This window comes from Canis aureus, chromosome 23 (genome assembly GCF_053574225.1).
Source record: "Canis aureus isolate CA01 chromosome 23, VMU_Caureus_v.1.0, whole genome shotgun sequence".
NCBI lineage: Eukaryota > Metazoa > Chordata > Mammalia > Carnivora > Canidae > Canis > Canis aureus.
Window position 1 is genome coordinate 6,161,732 of NC_135633.1, and position 22,132 is coordinate 6,183,863.

The 22,132-nt window shown below is 38.5% G+C and overlaps 1 long non-coding RNA gene across 1 annotated transcript in view; it reads right to left on the reverse strand.

The window, feature by feature from the left end:
* Positions 1-908: 908 nt before the first annotated feature.
* The window catches only part of LOC144294524 (uncharacterized), a 267,849-nt gene continuing 246,625 nt past the window's right edge, over positions 909-22,132 (reverse strand). The window contains exon 3 of the long non-coding RNA XR_013361886.1: positions 909-1,379. This is a non-coding gene — a long non-coding RNA (uncharacterized LOC144294524). The remainder of the gene's footprint in view (positions 1,380-22,132) is intronic.

A 22,132-nucleotide genomic window follows, 5' to 3' on the forward strand; every position in this document is an offset into this window, starting at 1 on the left:
CTTCCCATCTTCATACATAGCAACCCCATCCTAATAGTTGCTCAAGAAAAAATAGCAATAATTTTAATTGAAGTAGGCATATTGTTAGCTAGGGTGTTGAAGTGGAAAATTGAGGAAATGTGCTATCACTACGTATGAACCAAGTCATATTTATACCAATGTCAAAATAATTTGCTTTGATAAGGTATGAAAGAAAATATATTTTCTAGAAATCCCTCCACATGCTGAGGTGTACATTCACTCTTCAGTATTTAGACATCAATGGAGACTCTCTTTTAAATTATTTGAGTTGGAGAATGGATTAGAAAAAAGAATAGTAATGAAAGACCTATAGAAATTCTATATAGTAGACCTCTAGGAATAGTGTCAATGTAAAAATGAGAACAAGTAGCCTCCAAGCAAGGATGTAAATTCAAGATGTAATTTTACAAAATAGTTTTTTTTATCATTTCTTAAAAATAATATGTAGATATACTTAGCATGATGACAATATTAAATGTTAAAACCATATTTACTAATGAAACTTGGAGTTTCATGTGTAGCAGATAATGTAATATTATTTGATTTGAAACCTGTTAAAAGGTGTTTTGAATCTCTCTTACTTGTCTACAATCATATTTCATTGCTTTTCCAGTAATTGCTCTACTAAACTACACGATTTCAATTGAGTATGGGTGAATGATAGATTACCTAATGACTTCAGGGCAAAAACTTTACTAATATTTAAGTCCCTTCCTCAATAATGACCTCCTCCTAAGTTATTGGATTTTTAAAATATATGCTTTCCAATGAAGTTTTATTTAATGCCTTATTAAATTAAAAGGCAAATACATATTTATATAGATTGATAATAAATTTTAATTAAATATTCAAATAAAGTCAAAATTTTAATTGGCTTAATTGTCATATTACATAAGTTCATAAAATAAAACTATTCTCGACATTTAATATTCCATGTGCATTTTGCAGCTAATAAAGAATTCGTATCTTGTTTCTTGCACATTACATCCAGGCCTGCAAATACACATATTTATGTATTACTTAATATTGCAAAATGTTCTTTAGAAAGCCAAGTGCAAGTGTTCCAAATATAACACAGATTTGTGAATAACTCTAGAAACATAAACCAGAGTATGGAGAGAAACAAGAAAACAGATACTCAGCAGTTCTTGCAGCTTTTAATTATGCAGGAATTGATTGCGTTCAGGCTACGTGAAAGACAGAATTTGACAAGTTAATTTTTTCTTTTCTCGATGTAAGCACTATTGTCTTTCCAATACTTGCACTCCTTTGAGCAGTGACACCACCTAGCAATCTTCACCCTATTCACACATCGTCTTCCTTCGTTTTGAAGACATGAGCAAGTATTTTCCCAGAGCCTGATAAAAAAGAGATGATAGGGTCATAAAAGTTGTGTGGGTCCCAGGTGAAAGAGGAACCTCTAAATTCTTTAATAAATTCATTATTAAGTGTGATATATGGAGCTGGAGCAGTACTCTTCCTGCCCAGATCTTGGGGTGTGCCCACAGTGAGGTTTGTCTTGCTGGGCACTGGAGATTTCTGTGGACACCAGAGATTTCTTTGGTTGTACAGAATTACCTATCAAGAATTTCTGATCCCTACCTACTCAAATACAGTAACACTCACCAATCACTGGGAGAAACCTATAACTTCTTACACATTTCTTAAATATCTCCTGGGGGGCAGATATAGCTTCTGTTGTTATTCATTGCCCTAGAGTCAGACACGTGAGAGGAGAATTGGCACAATTTAAACATAGGTAGGCATGACTCCGTGTGAACCTCCGTGTATGGGCTTGTATGTGAACCTTCCTCCGTGTGAAGCCCGTGTATGGGCTTGTTAGATTTAGCAGCATTTGGTTCATAGCTCTATAAAGGTGAGAGAACTTCGAAAATAACCTAAGCAGAATATTTGGACAACAAAGGAATTCTGCTGCATACCTCACACGCTTGATTCTTTCTTTCTTTTTTTTTTTTTCTACATAACAATTTCTCCAGAGAATTACAACTATTAAGTGGCCCATTTGCCTTTCTCTGTATTCTTACAGCAGTTTATCTATATTAGCCAATAGATAGGACTACTATAAAAATATGGATGTCCAGGGTACTAGGGTGGCTCAGTTGGCTAAGCATCTGCTTTCCACTCAGGTCATGATCTCAGGGTCCTGGGATCCAGCCTGGAGTCCAGCTCCCAGCTCAGTGGGGAGTCTGCTTCTCCGCTCCCTCCCTCCACCAGTCTCCCCCTCCCCCAGGCTTGTGCTTTCTCTCTCTCTCTCTCTTTCTCCCTCTCTCTCAAATAAATAAATAAAATCCTTAAAAAAAATACGTAGGTCCTGGATAGCAAGAATGTGGCAAATACACTCTGTTCCCATTCCTATGATACAGGAGACTGATGTCAGCATCCAACTACTCTCCTGCTGAAAAAAGATGTGTTTTCTCTGTCCTCACACACATTCCAGACACCTGCCACTAGGTGAGCTGACTTGATACAGAAGATGAAATCTGTTTGCCTTCCTTAGTATGTATATGTATATAAAGTAGTATATGTATATAAAGGTTAAGAAACTACTGATAAGACCCCAATTTAATTACATGTTGTGGTTAGGTTCATTTTTATAATTTTCAAAGTCTCCACAAAATGTAAAATATAATTTTAGACACTCTTGAATCACTACAATATAGATAATCACTACAATATAGATATAGAATACAATATAGATACTATAGATAATAGTAACAACAAAGACTTTATGGCCTCGCAGAAGAAGACGTCAATTTACTTAGTCAGCCTTCTATAAAAATGTTGTTTTAAAAGACTATTTACAGCAAAATTGTTAAGATACGAAAATAATATTCAGAATAGCATTATGCATTAGAAACACACCTTGCTGAAAGCATATTTTTCTACCTAAGTTTATGAGTCTCTGACATATAGAACAAGTAGAAACAAGAATTTGAAAGACTTCTTCAAAATCTAAAACTTGATTTCTTGAAATTCTTAACCACGAAATTAAATAATGCTTGATTACTGAAAATAAAAATTAAAAGATTAATATTCTGATTCAGGGAAAAACATTTTGGTGGCCTTCCCATATCCTGACATTGGGCCAGACTCTCACATCACATTTGCAAAGCAATGCTATTTTTTATATACTGCCAACACCTCCAGAATCATACAAGTTATAATTTATAACTTTTCTAGGAAAAATTGCAAAAATACACAGTACAAGTGACATAGGAATTTATAACTGTTGGTTCTGTTATTCTACAACTAAGAATTCAACATAATGAAATAATTGAACACAAAATGCACACACACACATACATAGATATATGCACAGGATCATATAGTAATATAATCTTTAGTAGAAAAACATATATATATAGTAGATACCAGATGGATAGAAAATAACCCAAATGTTTTAAAAGAAGGAATGCCTAGTAAATTATGAATAGCAACACAGAACAAGATTGGAATTCATAATCGTGGAGTCTCTCAAAAGAAGGAGAAATGTTAAATTCTGCATTCTATCAAATTCATTTGCATGTGGAGAATTAACAAAAATTCACATGTGATAATATAATTTTATTTGGACGGAAAAAGTAATTTGATTTCTGTCTCTGTACATCTCTAATTTGTTATACGTATTCTTAATGAAAAAAGAAACTGCATCACTAAACAAATATTAAAGATTGACGTGCCAGTTGAAAGCAAATATATAGAAAGAGAGAGTATATACACTCCAGTCAAGAAAGAATACTTGATGTTGTTTCTAGCTTGGTTTAACGATCATCTTGATAACAGTTTTTATCTCAATACATCTTCAGAGTGCCGTAATTGGAGACGAGCATGCAAAACAGTTTTGTTAATGTAATAAAGAGACTAGAATGATATGATTTATACAAATTTGATTTTAAAAATGGTTTGTTTACAATGGCATGCAGCCAATAGCACAACACCAAAACAAAGTACATCATGAAATATTAGCTAGCTGAAGATATGAAAAGCTATCTTAGCTACCCTTATCCACTCTCTCCCTGCATTCTATAAACTGAGAGAAATATTAAACAATATCCCTCAGCAGAACTTTGTGAAGTAGCTCTTATCTATGCAGAAGTGGAATGTGATGTTCAGAAATCACTCAAGCTCTGCAAAATAAAGAGATTAAAATTCAGAGAAGGGGAAAATGCAATTAAATATTTGTACAACTGAATGAAGAAGACATCTGAGAACTCAATAAAAGCTCAAAATCCTCTTTAAATATCTAGTTATACTCAATTATTTTCTCCCCCTTGTCATGTCTGCAGTTGCCAAAGAAACAGCTCATCAACATGGTTCTAGTGACTATGTCTTAATCATGTGTAATCCTTATGGTTGCACCAAACCAAGTCATACAAACCAAGAAATTCTAAAGTTTTGCAAGAAATTAGATAGATAACAGAGGCAGAATTGTAGTCTAGATCGCCTAGCCTAAAGCATCCAATAGACTAGGGAAACAAAGGAAGATAGTGTTCTCTACATTTTCCATTTATATCAGATTTGACCCCATCACAACAGAGGATGGAAATAATTATTGAGCATTCACTGGAGTCCTGAGTTTCCAATTCATTGTTCTTCCATTTCACAGGCAAAAAGCTGAGCTCAATTATTTAGCTTGTCAAGGTTGCTTTTTCTTTGAGTAGATAGAACTGTCTACCTCTTTCCTAATTATGTTTCTCTCCCTTTTCCTTTTTTTAAAATCTCCCTTTGTCTTAATAAAATGCAAAGATAAGAATATATACAATAAGTTTAATTAATAGAATAACACTGCCAATTGAGTCTTCAATTATTATGAGGCATTTATGAACCGAATGCCAATAAATGAATTTCCTGCATACCTGAGATTCAGTGGAAAGGGCCAAAGAGGTAGTAGCATTTCCTTAATACTTTAGTAGCAAACCATAGATACAAATGACAGGAAAAATAGGATGCATATTGCAACATGTTCTTCCTGTGACAAAAGCATATTCTAACTGTGGAATGTGGTCACTTAGCAGATAGAAAGCAAAATAAAAGATATAAAATATTCTTAAAAGCATAAAGGATCTTTCATCTCCCTCTACATTTGGTTATTCCGAGCACATGATAACATCAGAATCCACAATATACCCCAGATGCATACCTTTGCTCAATCCTTGGCAGATGCAGCATGGCTGTGCCTTTCCTTCAATGTTAATAATTTAATTTGGGGGAGATATGAGTTTTTCATATCATTATAAGAATGGGGAGACTGACATGATTAATTATGCACATTCACATCTATTCAATTAGAATCATAATACTGGAATAACTCTACATGGCAATTAATTCAACCCTTTTCTCTATAAATAAGAAAACAGAGGACACTTCCGCCACAATTTTTGCCACTATCCAGTCACAAAGTATTAAATATCTGCATTAACTATTCTTTGGGGCTGAGACACTGAAATTTTTTATTATAATGCAAATATTTCTAGGAGGCATAATGTGTGCAAATTAAAGCTAATTTAAACTAATACCTTAACTGAAAGGTAAGCATAATTTAAGCTAATACTTTAGCTTAATCGACTGAGCTATAGTCAACCAGAAAAATCATGAAAGAACATGGAATGTAAGCATTCTAACAGGAAAAGCAAAGGGAACATCAGTGTGTAGAAATATGCAACACTATCAAGAGGATTTGCCATCACTAACAAGAAGGTTATCCTCATGGGTATTGCCCCCTAGAGCAGAAACACTCTAAGCATAAAGGAAGAAACAGCACCCAGAAGGGAAAATGAAGAGCAACTGGTCAATAGGAAAACTTTATATTTTGTACCTGGGAATAAGGTTAAGACACCTCGAAACTTGTATGTCAAATATTGGTAAAGGCAATGGTTTCCCTATTGTCGGTATGTTTTAAACTTTTGGAAACCCTCCTGTTTTCCAGGAAGGTTGAATATACATAAAGTATAGGGATTTAAGGACTTAACATGAGGCTGAATCTAAAAACATTTCCAGGGCTGTGTTTGTTTGTTTTTAGTAATTAGCGTCATGAGAGCTGGTAAGGACTTTGAATCAGAATTCCATTTGTGACTCTGGTCTTCAGAAGATGGGATAGACCCACTTCTCCCTCCGTTTCTTTTCTACATGTAACCATAAACCATGTAAATAAATGCAAGAGAACCAAGGAAGAAATCTGAAAGTTGGTAAGGAAAAAAAATGAACTGGATGAGACTGTAGGGTTGGATAACACAGTTGCAGAGCAGCATCTGCCCCTCCAGACCAAAGAAGACCCACGCCAGTTGTTTCATGACCCCCAGTCTAGCAGCAGAAGTTGAGGTAGGCTCTTCCTAACTAAGCTCATTTCTCCTGTAGAGCAAATGGGAATCACCAACAGCAAAGAGCAGAGTAAAAGTTCTTCTATTTTAGGCTTTCTATTTTAGAGAATCCCTACAACCACCAAGCGATACAGAAGCGGGGAAGGGTGGAATCAGGGACAGGAAATGGTCAAAGCAGAGGAAAATGAAAGACAAGCAGAACTGCTCTTGAGGATTGACTACAGGCAGTTTGAACAGGAAGGAAATGATATAAGAAAGAATTCTGAAGCATCAGCCGAGAGAATAGAAACAACAGAGCAGAAATAGCAGTACATGTTACACACTGTTTTTTTCTTTATGAGTTTTAAAAATCATATTTTGTGGTTGAAACAAAAATTAGTACTTAAGACAATGACTTTTAAAATTGGAGGAAACTAGGGACGCTTGGGTGGCTCACTGGTTGAGTGTCTGCCTTTGGCTCAGGCTGTAATCCTGGGGTCCTGGGATTGAATCCCACATCTGGCTCCCCACAGGCAGCCACTTCTCCCTCTGCCTGTGTCTCTGTCTCTCTCTGTGTGTGTTTCTCATGAGTAAATAAATAAGATCTTTAAAAAGAATTGGAGGAAACTCAAAAGATCTACATGAAAATGAGGTTTCCACATTTTATTTAAGTGAGAAAAGGTTGTCACTATACACTGTTATAACTCTATCATAAATAAAATCTTTAAAAAAAAATCTTTGAGGTAATGTAAAGGAAGGCAAGAAAGGAGAAACAGAAATAAAAACTAAATGAAATAAAGAGAAAACAAAAATAAAATGATAGACTTAAACACTAACACATCAATAACTACTTTAAATGTAAGTGATTTAAATATATTACTCTTAGACAAAAATCGCCAGAGTGAGTAAATCACACACACACACACACACACACATCATTTATATGTTACTCATTAAGAAACTCCCTTGAAATATAACAACACAGGTAAATAGAAATAAGAAGATGGAAAAAGACTATCCAAAAATGAATAAAAAAAAAAATAAAAGCAGGATTAGCTATAGTAATGTCATTTAGAGAGGACTTCAGAGCAAATAAAGTTATTAAAGCTATAAAGTATAGAGACATTAAATAATGATAAAATGAAAAAGAAATAAAAGTTATTCAAATCAGGAAAGAAGTAACATTGTCTCTATTTGCAGATGACATGAGATTATATAGGAAACCTTAAAGACTACACACACACACACACACACACACACAATTAGAACTAGTAAGAGATTCTCTTGATTCTCTCCCTCTGCCCCTCCTCCTGCTCATACTCTCATTCTGTCTCTCTCTAAAAATAAATAAATAAATATCAAAAAATACAATACGATTACAATCACAGAAAAGAAAATGCTTAGGTATACATTTAAAATGTATGTGCACAGTATTTGTTTGCTAAAAATACAAAATGCTAATTTTTAAAAAGATTTTATGTATTTGAGAGAGCACGAGTGGGGGGAATGCCAGAGAGAGAAGCAGACTCCCCATTGAGGGTGAAGCCCGGTGGGTGTGGGATCCCAGGAGCCTGAGATCATGACCTGAACTGAAATCTTGACTGACTGAGCCACCCAGGGGCCCCTAAAATGCTAATTGAAGAAATCAAAGAAGACCAAATTGAGGATATATTCATGGATTGGAATACTCACCATAATAAAAATTCAATTCTTCCCAAATTGATGTTAAGATTTAATGCAATTCCTTTCAAAATCCCCTTAAAAGTTACAGATATTAATGAGAGCATTCTAAAATTTACATTGAAAGGTATAAGCCCCAGAATCGTTAAAAACAACCTTTACAAAGAAGAATAAGGTGAGAGAAATCACTCGACTTGATATCAAAGCTTATTGTATAGCTATAGTAATCAAAACAGCCCAGTAGGGTCAAAAGGATAGACACAAAGATAAATAGAGCAGATTAGAGAATCCATACATATACCCACACAAATATGTCCAACTGATTTTTGCCAGAGGAGCAAAAGCAATCAATGGAGGAAGGACAGTCTTTTTTAACAAATGGCATGGAGCAATTGGATCTCTACGCTCAAAATACTAAACTCCAGATATGCTTCATACCTTATACAAAAAACACTTCAAACTTAATCACAAACTTAAATCTTAAAACATAAAAGTATTAACATCTTTGCAAAAGGCATATGAGAAAATTATTGTAATCTAGGTACGGCCGGACACAGGGCTTTTAGATTTGAAACCAAGAAACATGAATCATTACAGAAAAACTGATAAAACAGAATTTAAAACCTTTTCAATTAAAAATTTTTGCTTTATGAATCTGTTAAAAGGATAAAAGGACAAGCTACAGGTTAGTAAAATATGTTTGCAGACCATATATCCGACAAAGAACTATATCTAGAATATATATAAAGAACTCTTAAAATTCAACAGTAAAAAAAAAGATAGAAAGTGAACAAAAAAACATTACAGATGTTTCAGCAAACAGAACATACAGATGGCAAATAAGCACATGAAAAGATATTCGATATCATCAGCCTTTGGGGAAATGCTAATTAAAACCACAGTGAGCGATCACTACTCACCTATCAGAGTGGCTAAAAGTATCAAGATGACAAATGTTGGCAAAGATGTGGGGAAACTTAATTATACATGGCTGATGGGAGTGTAAAAATCAAGCAAGTACTGTGAACAACAGTTTTGTAGTTAATTATGAAAGAAACATACAATTACCCTATGATTCAACAACTGTATCATGAAGCCTTCATCCCAGAGAAATGAAAACTTGTGTTTGTAATAATATAGTAATAATAATCACAACTGGTGTTTATTGAGCAGCTTGCATGCACAAGATATTCTTATGAGGCTTTAAAGGCATTCATTTGATCTCAGGACAACCCTGAGGTGGGCTCTATGATTCCCATTTTATAGATGAGGAAGACTTGAGGAAGGCTACGTACCTAACAAGCCAAGATTTGAACACAGGCAGATGAGGATAAGAGCTCACATGCATAGACAATGTTCTATATCGCCTTCCTTTAATTGATCTAAAATATTTATCTTTCTCTTTCATGTGGAGAATAAATAATCCTGGCATTCACTGCAGCATTATCTAGACAAGTATATCACCTGTAAGTAAACGAACTGAAAGGTAAGTGTTCAGGAGCAAACCATGGCGAGCAAGTCAGGGAGCCAACATACCTGCAGAAAAATGCACCACGTGGACACGAGCACATGCTATGGAGTCAGGCAGACCAGGGATCACATCTGATTCCATTCTCTGTGGCTACATTATTTAGGACTATTTCAGTGACAAGTATTAGAAAGTCAACTTTTTACAAGAGAAAATTTGTTCGGAAGATATTGATGCTTCAACAGAAACCAGAAGACAAAGATACTAGACCAGACTCAGAAATCTCAGGACTGAAATAGGGAGTGTGATACCATTGGGGCGTCTTTTCTCTCCATCTTTATCTCTTCATCTCCATCCTACAATGTGGGGACAGAGTAGCCAGTAGTACGGAGCCTGGAATTCATGACCGAAAGGAAAATGGAAGCCTTGCCTTATACCTCCAGCAAAAATATCCAGTGAAATGATTTCAGATAATCTATCCTTTTCTTTTTTTTAAGATTTTATTTATTTATTCATGTGAGACACACACACACACACACACACACAGAGAGAGAGAGAGAGAGAGAGAGAGGCAGAGACACAGGCAGAAGGAGAAGTAGGCTCCCTGTGGGGAGGCTGATGTGGGACTGGATCCTGGGATTCCAGGATCACACCCTGGGCTGAAGGCAGATGCTCAATTGCTGAGCCACCCAGGCATCCTGCTCTATCCTTTTCTACCCAATCAATCAATTACTATGAACTAGGGGCTATATCCCTACTGTCAGAGAGTAGAGACCCATCACCAGAAGGATGGGAATGAAGAATTGGCCAAGTATACAAACACAATAACCATCACGAGGTTATTATTATTTTTTATTTTGTTTTTTATTTTTTTTATTTTTTTATTTTTTTCAGAGAGAGAGAGGTGGAAGGAGAGGCAGAGGGAAAGGGGGAGAGAGAAGCTTAAGCAGGCTCCACGCCCAGGGCAGAGCCTGACATGGGGCTCAACCTCACAGCCCTGAGATCATGACCTAAGCCAAAATCAAGAGTCAGATATTTGGGGCCCCTGAGTGGCTCAGTTGCTTAAGCATCTGCCTTGGGCTCAGGTCATGATTCCGGGGTCCTGGGATCGAGCCCCATATCGGGCTCCTTGCTTGGTGGGGAGCCTGCTTCTCCCTCTTGCTCAACCTCTGTCCACAGGTCCCCCTGCTGGTTCTCTCTCTCTCTCTCTCTCTCTCTCTCTCTGTCAAATAAATAAAATCTTAAAAAAAAGAAAAAGAAAAGAAAAAGAAGAGTCAGATTTTGGATGGCCTAAGCCACCCAGGCACACCCTCAGGTGTTTTTTTTTTTTTTTCTTTTCATTTGACATCCTATATTTTTATATATCCTATTAATTCATTTATATATAAAGCAAATCATATATTGGAATGCTGAACTAATATGAGTTTCTTCATGTCCCTCTCACCTTTCTCAGAAATCAGAGGCCACAGTTGACAAAGCACAAGGAATCATTGGATGAGAAAGAGTGGAAAGGAGAAACTGTGTACCTTTCTTCTGCTCTTCCAGGGTTTAACTAAGTAGAGTTAACCCTTGAACAATGCAGAGGTTAGGGCCACCAACCCCTCTATAGTAAAAAAAAAAAAATTGCGTATGATCTTGACCCCCACCCAAGAATTTAGCAACAAACATCCTACTGTTGACAGAAGCCTTACCAATAACATAAATGGTTGATTAACACCTATTGTGTCTGTGTATTATTACTAGATCCTCAGAATAAAGTAACTTAGAGAAAATAAAATGTTATTAAAATCACAGGGAAGAGAAAATACATATATAGTACTGTATTCACTGAAAAAAAATCCACAGGTAAGCAGAGTCACACAGTTCAAACCTGTGTTGCTCAAGGGTCAGCTGCCAGTGGAAGCAGAGGAAGCAGCCACTCTGCTCTGGGGCTTTTCCACCAACCGTGGGGCTATAGTTTCATGGTATTTTATATGTGGACAATTCGAGTGCCATCCTACTGATTGTAGCCATCGATTTGCACGTCTTCGTCCCTTGATAGCGAGTTTCTGGAAGGTAGAAAGTATGGTGTATTTATTCCTCCCACCTCCGGTAGCAATGGCTGGTGTGGGAGGAATGCCCCGTAAAACAGATGGGTGAATGAGCTCAGGTGCACGAGTTCATGGCTGTGGTTCAGGCCTTATGGAATGGAATGTAGACTGAAATAATATTGAGACCCAGCATGTGTCCGGACCGCTCATTCCTAAGTGCTTTAAATCTGTCCTCTCATTGAATCCTTATGATTCTGCAAGTTTTAAAAAATATCCATATTTCGGGCAGCCTGGGTGGCTCAGTGGTTTAGCACCACCTTTGGCCCAGGGTGTGATCCTGGAGACCTGGGATCGAGTCCCGCGTCGGGCTCCCTGCATGGAGCCTGCTTCTCCCTCTACCTGCCTCTCTCTCTCTCTCTGTCTCTCTGTTTCTCATGAATAAATAAATAATTTTTAAAAAAAAAATATCTGTATTCCTTTCCTCCTCTGGCCTCCATGTTTTATACGTAGAAACTGAGAGTTAAAGGGTCGAATGACATTTTCCCCAAAACATCCAATTAGGGTCAGGATTCTTATCTTCACTATGACATGTATATATACATACACACACACTATAAATAAATAAATATATATATATATATATATATTTGAAACCTTGTATGCAGCCAAGAACTCTTTTTATGAAACATCATCTGTAGTTTCTTGATCTGAGAGCATCTGTCAAGATTAGGTGACTTTTTTTCTGCCTGGCAGGAGGATGCTGGATATCAGGCCTGTGAGATGCTTGTCGTACTATTACTATGCTTTTCACTTGTTAGCTTGTGATTTTTGCTGAAATACACGTCTGTATGAAAGTGGTAGGTTCTGTTTTTTTTTTTCCCCCCCCTCATCCTATTATCTTCTTCCTTGGGAGCATGTCTAAACCTGTGTCGTGTCGCCTGTCTTATAGCATTTAACTCCGGGTCCTTACAACCCTGCAGTCAGCTGAAGAAGAAGAAGAGCCAGCCTTAGAAGTGGAATCTGCTGATCGCTGTGAAATAAAACCTGCAAGAGTCTCTCCAGCCCATAGGCGAGGATGTTCTTATTCCTCCAGAGACTTTCCACCTCCTGGTAGCTGACTTTCGCAAACTAATCACAGAAGAGAAACAGATAAGCTGAAACCTAGACGCCGTATTTTTATATTTATCTGTGAAATGTGCCTCTCTAATGATGGGACTACCTTAGCCCCTGAACAGGATGCTTACTCTCAGGAAGAAGGTACCTGGAGAGGCAGATTTTTATTCAGATTATTTGGTAAACGCAGCCTCAGAATTGATTAAGGGTAATATTTCCTTAAGGTCAAAGAGCACTGATCTCCTGAAGGGCAAAAATCACCGAGTGAACTGTGTTTTGTCACCTTATAAGTGCACAGACTCCTAAAATTTCTCCATTCCTTTTACTTAGCAGAAGTGAATCATTTCTTGAGTTCATCATCTACTTGTACCTTGCCGTACGCAACTAGCACCATCTCCCATGTCGTTTTTCAATCTATTCACTAGAGCTACAAGTTCATTGGTCACGCAGCTTAAAATGTGTTATGAAATGTGGGACTCTTATTCTCTCCCTTTTTTTTAAGATTTTATTTATTTATTCATGAGAGACACACACAGAGAGAGAGGCAGAGACACAGGCAGAGGGAGAAGCAGGCTCCATGCAGGGAGCCCGATGTGGGACTCGATCCCAGGACCTTGGGATCATGCCGTGGGCGGAAGACAGGTGTTAAACTGCTGAGTCCCCCAGGGATCCCCTCTTATTATCTTTATAGCTCTGGATTATGATAAATCATTACCTGTGCCATACTCATAGCATCTATGCAGTACAATTATTTACCTATAAAATCATCAGGAGCTATTTATTTATTTATTTGAGAGAGACAGAGAGAGCAGGAGAGCATGAGTGGGAGGAAGTGCAGAGGGGGAGGGGGAAGCAGGGAGCCCAACAATGGTGCTCCATCCCAGGACCCTGAGATCATGACTTGAGCTGAAGGCAAATGCTTAACTGACTGAGCCACCCAGGTGCCCTCATCAGAACCTTTCCTAACCACCCTCCCCTGCTTAGACTACTGAAGTCTGCGGCACAACATAAAAAGAGTCAAGCTTTAAAATCGATCAGACCTGCATTCTTCTGCAAAAAACAGTTAAATACTAATTGTGGAACTGGTCGTGCATGAGTATGATTTTCAGATTTTTTTTTTAAGCACCCTGGCTATAATGATTTCTACTTTCCAGTGACATGGGAAGGTTGAGTGAACTAATCTATGCTAAGTTTCAACACAGGACCTGACCAAAGTACAGAAAATGTCCATCTTTGCTTTTGCACATTGCCTATCTAATGGCATTGATGCTACAAGTCTTAGCTTACAAGGCTATCTGCAATGTGGCATACTCCACTGTGTTTCTCCATATACACTACTGGGAAACTAAATAAAGGAAACCTCAGTTAAAGTGAAGTCAGGTGGACAAAGGGGGAGCCCCCATGCTCCCCATTCCTCCTCAATTACAGATCCCTACAGGAAAAAGCTTATTTTTACTACTCCAATAGGAGTAAGAAGAATGTCTCCCTGCCTAGCAATAACCCAGCCAGCAAGAAATCATCACAGCTGGACACCTACATGCGAAGAATGAAACTGGACCACTTTCTTACACCATACACAAAAATAAATTCAAAACAGACGAAAGACCTAAATATGAGACAGGGAACCATCAGAATCCTAGAGGAGAACACAGGCAGAAATCTCTCTGACATTGGTCTTAGCAATTTCTTACTAGAAACATCTCTGAAAAAAAAAGAAAAAAAAAAAAAAAAAAGAAACATCTCTGAAGGCAAGGGAAACAAAAGCAAAAATGAACTATTGGGACTCTTCATCAAGATAAGAAGCTTCTGCACAGCAAAGGAAACAGTCAGCAAAACTAAAAGGCGACCTATAGGATGGGGGAAGGTCATTGCAAATGACATATCTGATAAAGGGCTAGTATCCAAGATCTATGAAGAGCTTAGCAAAACTCAGCACCAAAAAAAAAAAAAAAAAAAAAAAAACAAATGACCCAGTTAAAAAAGGGCAGGAGACATGAATAGACATGAATAGACATTTTAAAGAAGACATCCAGATGGCCAATGTGAGAAGATGCTCAACATCACTTACCATCAGAGAAGTGTAAATCAAAACCATAACGAGATACCATCTCACACCTGTCAGAATTAGCACAGGAAACAACAGATGTTGGTGAGGGTGTGGAAGAAGAGGAACATTCCGACACTGTTGGTAGGAAAGCAAACTGGTGCAACTGATCTGGAAAACACTGTGGAGGTTCCTCAAAACGTTAAAAATAAAACTACTCTACGACCTAGCAATAGTACCGCTGGGTATTTACCCAAAGGATGCAAAAATACTGACTCGAAGGGCACCCGCACCCTGATGTTTATAGCAGCATTGTCAACAACAGCCAGATTATGGGAAGAGCCCTAAACATCCATCAACTGATGAATGAATAAAGGCGAGGTGGTGTGTACACACAATGGAATATTACTCAGCTGTCAAAAGGTAATCTTGCCCTTTGTAATGATGTGGATGGAGCTAGAATGTATTATACTAAGTGAAACAAGTCAGAGAAAGACAGATGCCACATGATTTTTCACTCATATGTGGAATTTAAGAAACAAAACAGGTGAACATAGGGGAAGGGAACCAAAAACAGAAAGAGGCAAACCATAAGAGACTCTTAACTGTGGAGAACAAACTGAAGGTTGCTGGAGGGGAGGTGGGTGGGAGATGGGCCAAATGGGTGATGGGCATTAAAGGAGGGCCGTGATGAGCACTGGGTGTTATATGTAAGTGAGGAACCACTAAATTCTAACCTGAGACCAATATTACACTCTATGTTAACTAAAATTTATTTATTATTATTTTTAAAGATTTTATTTATTTATTTATTTATTTATTTATTTATTTATTTATTCATGAGAGACACACAAAGAGACAGAGGCAGAGACACAGGCAGAGGGAGAAGCAGGCTCCATGCAGGGAGCCCGATGTGGGACTCGATCCCGGGACTCCAGGATCACGCCCTGGGCCAAAGGCAGGTGCTAACCGCTGAGCCACCCAGGGATCCCACTAACTAGAATTTAAATAAAATTAAAAAAAAATAAAGCAAATTATCAAAAACAACGTTACTGGCATACTACCACTAATATTGTTTAAAAGACTTACCTTTAAAGAATAATAAAGCACTTACCAAAAACTTAAAAAAAAATAATAAAAAAGAAATTACCATGACCTAGCCAGTGAGAAACCCTGGATGCCAGCAGGCCATGTCCAAGGGCCCAGAGGGGATCCCATAGGACCAGCCAAGAGGGCCCCTGGTTGTACGTAGGATCAAATCAGATGAAAGCCGGCAGGAGGTGAAAGCAGAGTTTACTGAAGGTATAGAGAGGGAAGGTACAGACAGTGTCTGGGAGACTCGGGAAGAAGGGGAGGGACCAGGGGGTCTTGGCATGGAGATGTTTAGTGCCAGTGGTTTGGAAAATGCATGTGATGGCTTCATCCGGTCCTTCCTTAGATATTGTCTACTCTGAAGAGACCATTAACTCCTTGTCCCTGACAGGGAGGACGGGCACAATGTGCATTCTGAGGCATCTATAAATCGGGGGGCATGGGTCCTAGCAAGAATAGAAGAAAAGGAAAAGAAAGTAGGTTTTTATGGAGTCCTTCAATCTCCCTCTCTCACCATCACCACCCTGAACTCTCACTTTCCTCCAATAACTTTTTTCAAACATTATATAATATATATATATATACATATATATTTAATTTTAATTTTAATTTCTTTGAGAGAGAACACACAAGGGGGAAGGGCAGAAGGAGAGGGAAGAGAGAGAATCTTAATTAGGCAGGCTGCACACCTAGGGTGGAGCCCAACACAGGGCTGGGTAGCACAACCCTGAGATCATGACCTGAGCTGAAATCAAGAGTCAGAGGCTTAACCAACTGAGCCACTCAGGCACACCCAAATTTTTATTTGAATTCTAGTTACTTCCAATGACTTTTGTTCAAAGTCGCCCTTCCCAGCTTCCTTCTTTTCTTTATGATGATCCTTTCCTTTGATCTCTTATGTGAAAATGTTGGGGTCCAGGAGTGAATGTCAAGAAAGAATTCTTGAGACACCTTTGGTGCTAAAAGGTAGTTTTATTAAAGCCTGGGGACAGGCCCCTGAGGTTGTGAAGAGTGGCTGATTATATACACTTTCACATTGGGAGGGGGTCAGGGATACTGTAAGTCTCTTAAGGAATTTGGAAGCAAGGTTTCCAGGACCTTGAGGGGGCTGGCTGTAGTTAGGAAGAGGTCATTTACTACCATCCAGTAAAACATTAGTCATGATTGCCTTCAGACGTGTATCAGTGGGTCATATCTATCTTGGGCGGGGGGCAGAGATAGAGGAAGTCTCTAGAGGAATTTTTATATATTAAAGGAGATATTCAGGATCCTGGGTGTTGGACTGATGTTAAGCTATTGTATTAACATCGAGGCAGCGGAACTCCTAGAGGAAGGTCATGCTGTCTGTCTCAAGGACTTGCCAACGGGCGGTATGTTGTGAGCAAACTTAGGTTGTTGTTTTTTTTTTTTTCCTTTTGCCTGTGTTCTCCACATCAGTGTCTAGACTTGCCACAGCTTGTGTGTCTCAAATTGCAATTCCTCTGTATTCCTGAATAAACCCATCTTACTGGAAGATCACTGGCCCTTTTACATTTAGGGTAGACACAACCATATCTCATCATAGATTTTCATGCAGGATGCGGCCTCCCCACCGTGTTCATCCTGCCCCTACCTCATGGATGTTTGATCAGTCACAGTTTGACTGTGTAGAACAAAGCAGCCCAAAGCTGGTGACTTAAAACAAGTCACTTGTTATGATCCAAGGTTCAATAGGTTGCCTGAAGGGTGGTTGAACCTGGGGCTCACTGACACATGGGTGGTGGCGTGGGAGTCTCACATAATCCCCAGGGGCCACTGGGCTAGCCCAGCCATGTCCTCACTGTGCTGGAGAGGACCATAAACAGAAGCAGATGGTCTCTTGAAGCGTGGGTTCAAGGAAATAAATATTTCATTACTTCGGTGAAGGCCACGGTGCAGTTACTCTGTGACCATGAAAGCCGCAGTGTTTTCCTCCACTTGATTAACCGTAGGCTTCTTCTTACTGAATCTTGGCCCCTGACCACCCTTATCTTAGAGGATTTACCTTGCTAAACTTTATTGTAAACCATTTCTCCGCCCAGTTGAGATGTAAATCTTTTCCAAAGTCTCTTGCCAGGTTGACATCCTAGAAATGTCATTCTCGGGGACCTGGGATCCCTCTGAGAGGCAACCGTAAACTTTGAAACACAACCATGAACTCCCTTCCCTGACTTCCCTGACTTGTGGGAGGAGGGAGGCTTTGCCCCAAGCTATAAAGCTCCCCCTAGCCGTGGCCTCTGATCCTCCCCACCACAGCCTTTGAAAACCCTCTACCCTTTTGTTTCAGTTATTTTATAGAATGTTGAAGAAAACTAAGGGTGGTTTTGAATTCTTGAAAAATCGTGGGAAACATCGTTAATCAAGCAAGATAAAAAGCTGTTTCAGTGCCAACATTGCTAACTTTTGAGCGTTGCTTTGGTAGTTTCTAGAGGGAGTACTCCTGGATACCGTGTGGGGTGGGCAGAGTGAGAACCTGGGCCCTCCCTGTGTATAATGAGAAACCACTGAACCTTCAGAAGTAGAACAGAAACAACACACATGTGGACTTTCTGACTTTTATCACCCATCAAAATTCAGCCCTAAAGGGCTGATCTTGCCTGGAGGAAACTTTGGGACAGAAGGAGCTCCTAAGCAACCTTCCTCCGTGTGTTCTCCACGCTAAGGTGTAATTACTCATAATTGTTAGAAAGTTACATTTCCCAGTCAAATTTGCATCTCAAGATGCATCAAAATCTGTAGTCAATGATTCTTTTTTTTTTTTTTTTTATGATAGTCACAGAGAGAGAGAGAGAGAGAGAGAGAGGCAGAGGGAGAAGCAGGCTCCATGCACCGGGAGCCCGACGTGGGATTCGATCCCGAGTCTCCAGGATCGCGCCCCGGGCCAAAGGCAGGCGCCAAACCGCTGCGCCACCCAGGGATTCCCCTGTAGTCAATGATTCTTAATGAGAAACAAGCACTCCCTCAGGAATGTTCAGAATGTGTTTTCAGAGAAGAAAATCTTTCAAAATTATAAACAGTGCACTTTATACCAATATATAATAGTGCCCTTCCCCATTCCCTTGGTCCCTTTCATCGTCTGATCCAGCGCCACCACAACTAAATGGGTGGAAGGAAATGCCAAATTTCGGTAGAAAATTTAGGCAAAAATAAGGAAAGAGGAAGGAAGGGAGCGAGGGAGGGTGAATGTGGCATGGGAATCAGATACTGGAAAGAGAATACCACATATTACATGTCAACTCCCAAAAACATAGTGGCAGGTGTGGGGCTGAGGTCCCCTGAAAAGCGACTGTGTGGCACAATGTGATCGGCAAATTCCTATACACATGTATATGAATATCACGATTTAGATTTTTACATCTTTATTTGGACTTGGTTTTTAAAATCTTAATTTTCACAATTTTAACTTCATATTTCATTTTCACAATTTTAATTCCATCCCATATGTTGAATCGATCGATATTTGGATATTTTCATGGCCCCTTGTCCCCGGGTCCCTCTCCCTGCATCGGTGCTAGTGTCTCCAGGGGACAACACAGTCATTCTCTGCCTTTACCTCAGCTTCCTTTAACCTGTTTTTGAGGTGAATTATGGCCTCACTGTCTACTTCACTTGATTATTTTGTCCAGTTTGCTCCGGTTTATGCCTGGCTTTCCGTCTAAGTAAGTAGGCACTGGATCCCCCTCAATCAGTATTTTGTCTTGAACCCAAACAACTGAACTGAGCACTGGGGGTGATTTTCAGGCTGGCAAGACAGTCTTGAGAGGAGGTTGCTTTTCTCTGAGCTTGGTGGGGGTGATTGGCAGGAAGTTGCCAGCCTGCATATCTCTGCTACTTAGGGCAGAAGAAGCATTTGTGCATTTCACCACCATCTTCAACGACCTAATTTGGAAAATAAATAAATAAATAAATAAATAAATAAATAAACAAACAAATAAATAAATAGCAAGCTGCTCCTTGTCGAGTCTTGTACTGCAAAACTTCAAGAAGAAAATCCATAGAAGACGCACTGTTAAAGAAAGTCAATCAAATAACATCAGTCACGTCATCTTGATCAATGAAAACTCTGTGATTGTGAATCAGCACTCTGCAAAGCTTTTGTAGACAAGCATAGCTCTTTCCCCCAGCCCAGGTACAATAACTTACTACTAAGTAAGAAGTAATGGGATAGAGGTTCTCTGGCTTCCCTTGATGAGTGGACGTCAGGGACCACCCTCACCAGTCCTGGTGGCTAGAGATGGCCCTGCCCCGGTATCCATGGGCCTAGGTTGTTAGTTCTTCCCCCCAAAGCTAACAGTAGCAAGGTCAAAGGGACCTTGCTCATTGGAGAGGCCCTCGTAGGCCCACTCCCAGGACATGCGGCAGAACCAGTCCTGCGGGTCTTTGGGTGGGAATCCCAGCAGAGCTGGCCTCCTGGGATGTGGCTCCTGTTGGGGTTCCATTCATTCTCTTACTCATTTTCTTCAATTCCCCCATTTCTGGATTAAGGACTGAAAAATCCAAAATAGAAAAAAAAAAAAAAAAACCCAAAGATAAAATTGTCTTAGAGGATAGATTTATCAACTGAAAGTTTATTATCATTACTTCCAAAAATTGTTGAAAACAGGAGTCAAATACAAAAAAAGCTAAGTGAGAAGAGATGAATCTCAAACCCATCCTCACACACTGCAATCTTAGGCTCTCTCTGTATTATATATTTATATATATGTATACATAACGTGCATAAATATAAATTTTAGTTAGATAGTTCATTTAAATTTAATTTTTATAAATTATACTTTATCATTTTTAATGAGGCATTTGCCTTATCTGCCTTTTTAAAAACTACCAGTGTTGCTTGTTTTACTCTGCAATTCCAAACAACAGGAATAAAATTATAATACTTATTACTCATGACATGTCAGGACAATTGGAAACTTTAATAGGACATTTACCCATAAAAAGTTACTTTTTTTAGGAGGCAAGATACATATATCCTGTGTTGAATATGTACTTGGTATATGCATGCACATTTCCATTTTTTCATAATTAGACTTCCATATTTAATTTCACAGCAACTGATTACGAATGATTCTGAGGATGAACTTAGTAAGGACACACAGTGCTAGGAACACACGGAGGGCTTGATTAACTTGAGAAGTAGATGATTTTTAATCTTCCTCTAAGATGCTGTGATTCATTTGGAAGGTTCTGGATATAGCAAGAAAACATGTTTTGGAAGTCTACAAAATAAACTTGCCATAATTAAGTGGCAAATGCATAATGGTTCATTACCTCTGGGAAGCTAATAGCTGCCTTGTAATTAAAAGTAGTTTCTTTTATTTAAAAAAATATTTACTTGAGTTGTGGGGAAGGACAGAGAAAGAAGGAGAGAGATAATCCTAAGAAGATTCATCACTGAGTCCAGAGACCTATTTGGAGCTCAATCTCATGACCCTGAGATCGATAGACACGCCGAAATCAAGAGATGGATGGTTAACTGACTGAGCCACCCAGGTGCTCCCAGAATTAAAGTATTTTATTTTTAAATTGTAGGGATAAAATAAAAACAATTATGTCACATAGAACTTTTTAAAGGTGTGTTGACTAAAGTTTTTAATCACAAAAATAGCTTTCAATCCCAGCAGAAATTATTATCAGTTATAAATTTGAGCAATATACTTAACCTCCCTGAACTTCTATTTCTCCCACTACAAACTAAAGATAGTAAGATCTACGCCATCGCATTGTCAGGAGAATTTTAATAACATAACTTGTATATGTTTCTCAGCGCTGGCCTGAAACATCATAGACGTACAAAGAAGTGGCAGTTTCTCTTTTGATTTATTAAATAAAAACAGGTATTCAGAAAACTTTTGCTAAACACTCAGAAAGAAGACAAAATGGCCATGGGAAATCTATATCCCAAATTTCTTTTGAACATTAAAAATTAATTCAGTTACACGCATACACACACATGCATGTTGTATATGGGGATATATATACACAAATATTTATATTCTTTAGGGTCTTATGAATCTGTTGGAGATTTGAAAAGTGACAAGAAAAAACACTCCATCAACAACATCTCAGTCTCATTTGGAAGCTACACGGCAGGTACAGAGTTGGGAGAGATCAATCCTAACTGAACGATTGTAATTTGATACCTTTTTTGAACAACATAAAGCCAGGCAGTTGAAAGATTTTTGTGATTGATTCGTTCTTGTACTGAAGACTGTTTTATTTACAGACAGAATCACTATAGCCGGGGGGGGGGGGGTGGGGGGGGGTGGGCGTACATTCTCTATAAGAGTTTTAGGGAATCTTGTTCTTCAAGTAGGGTTATTTGTAGATATTTGACTGCATTTGCTCT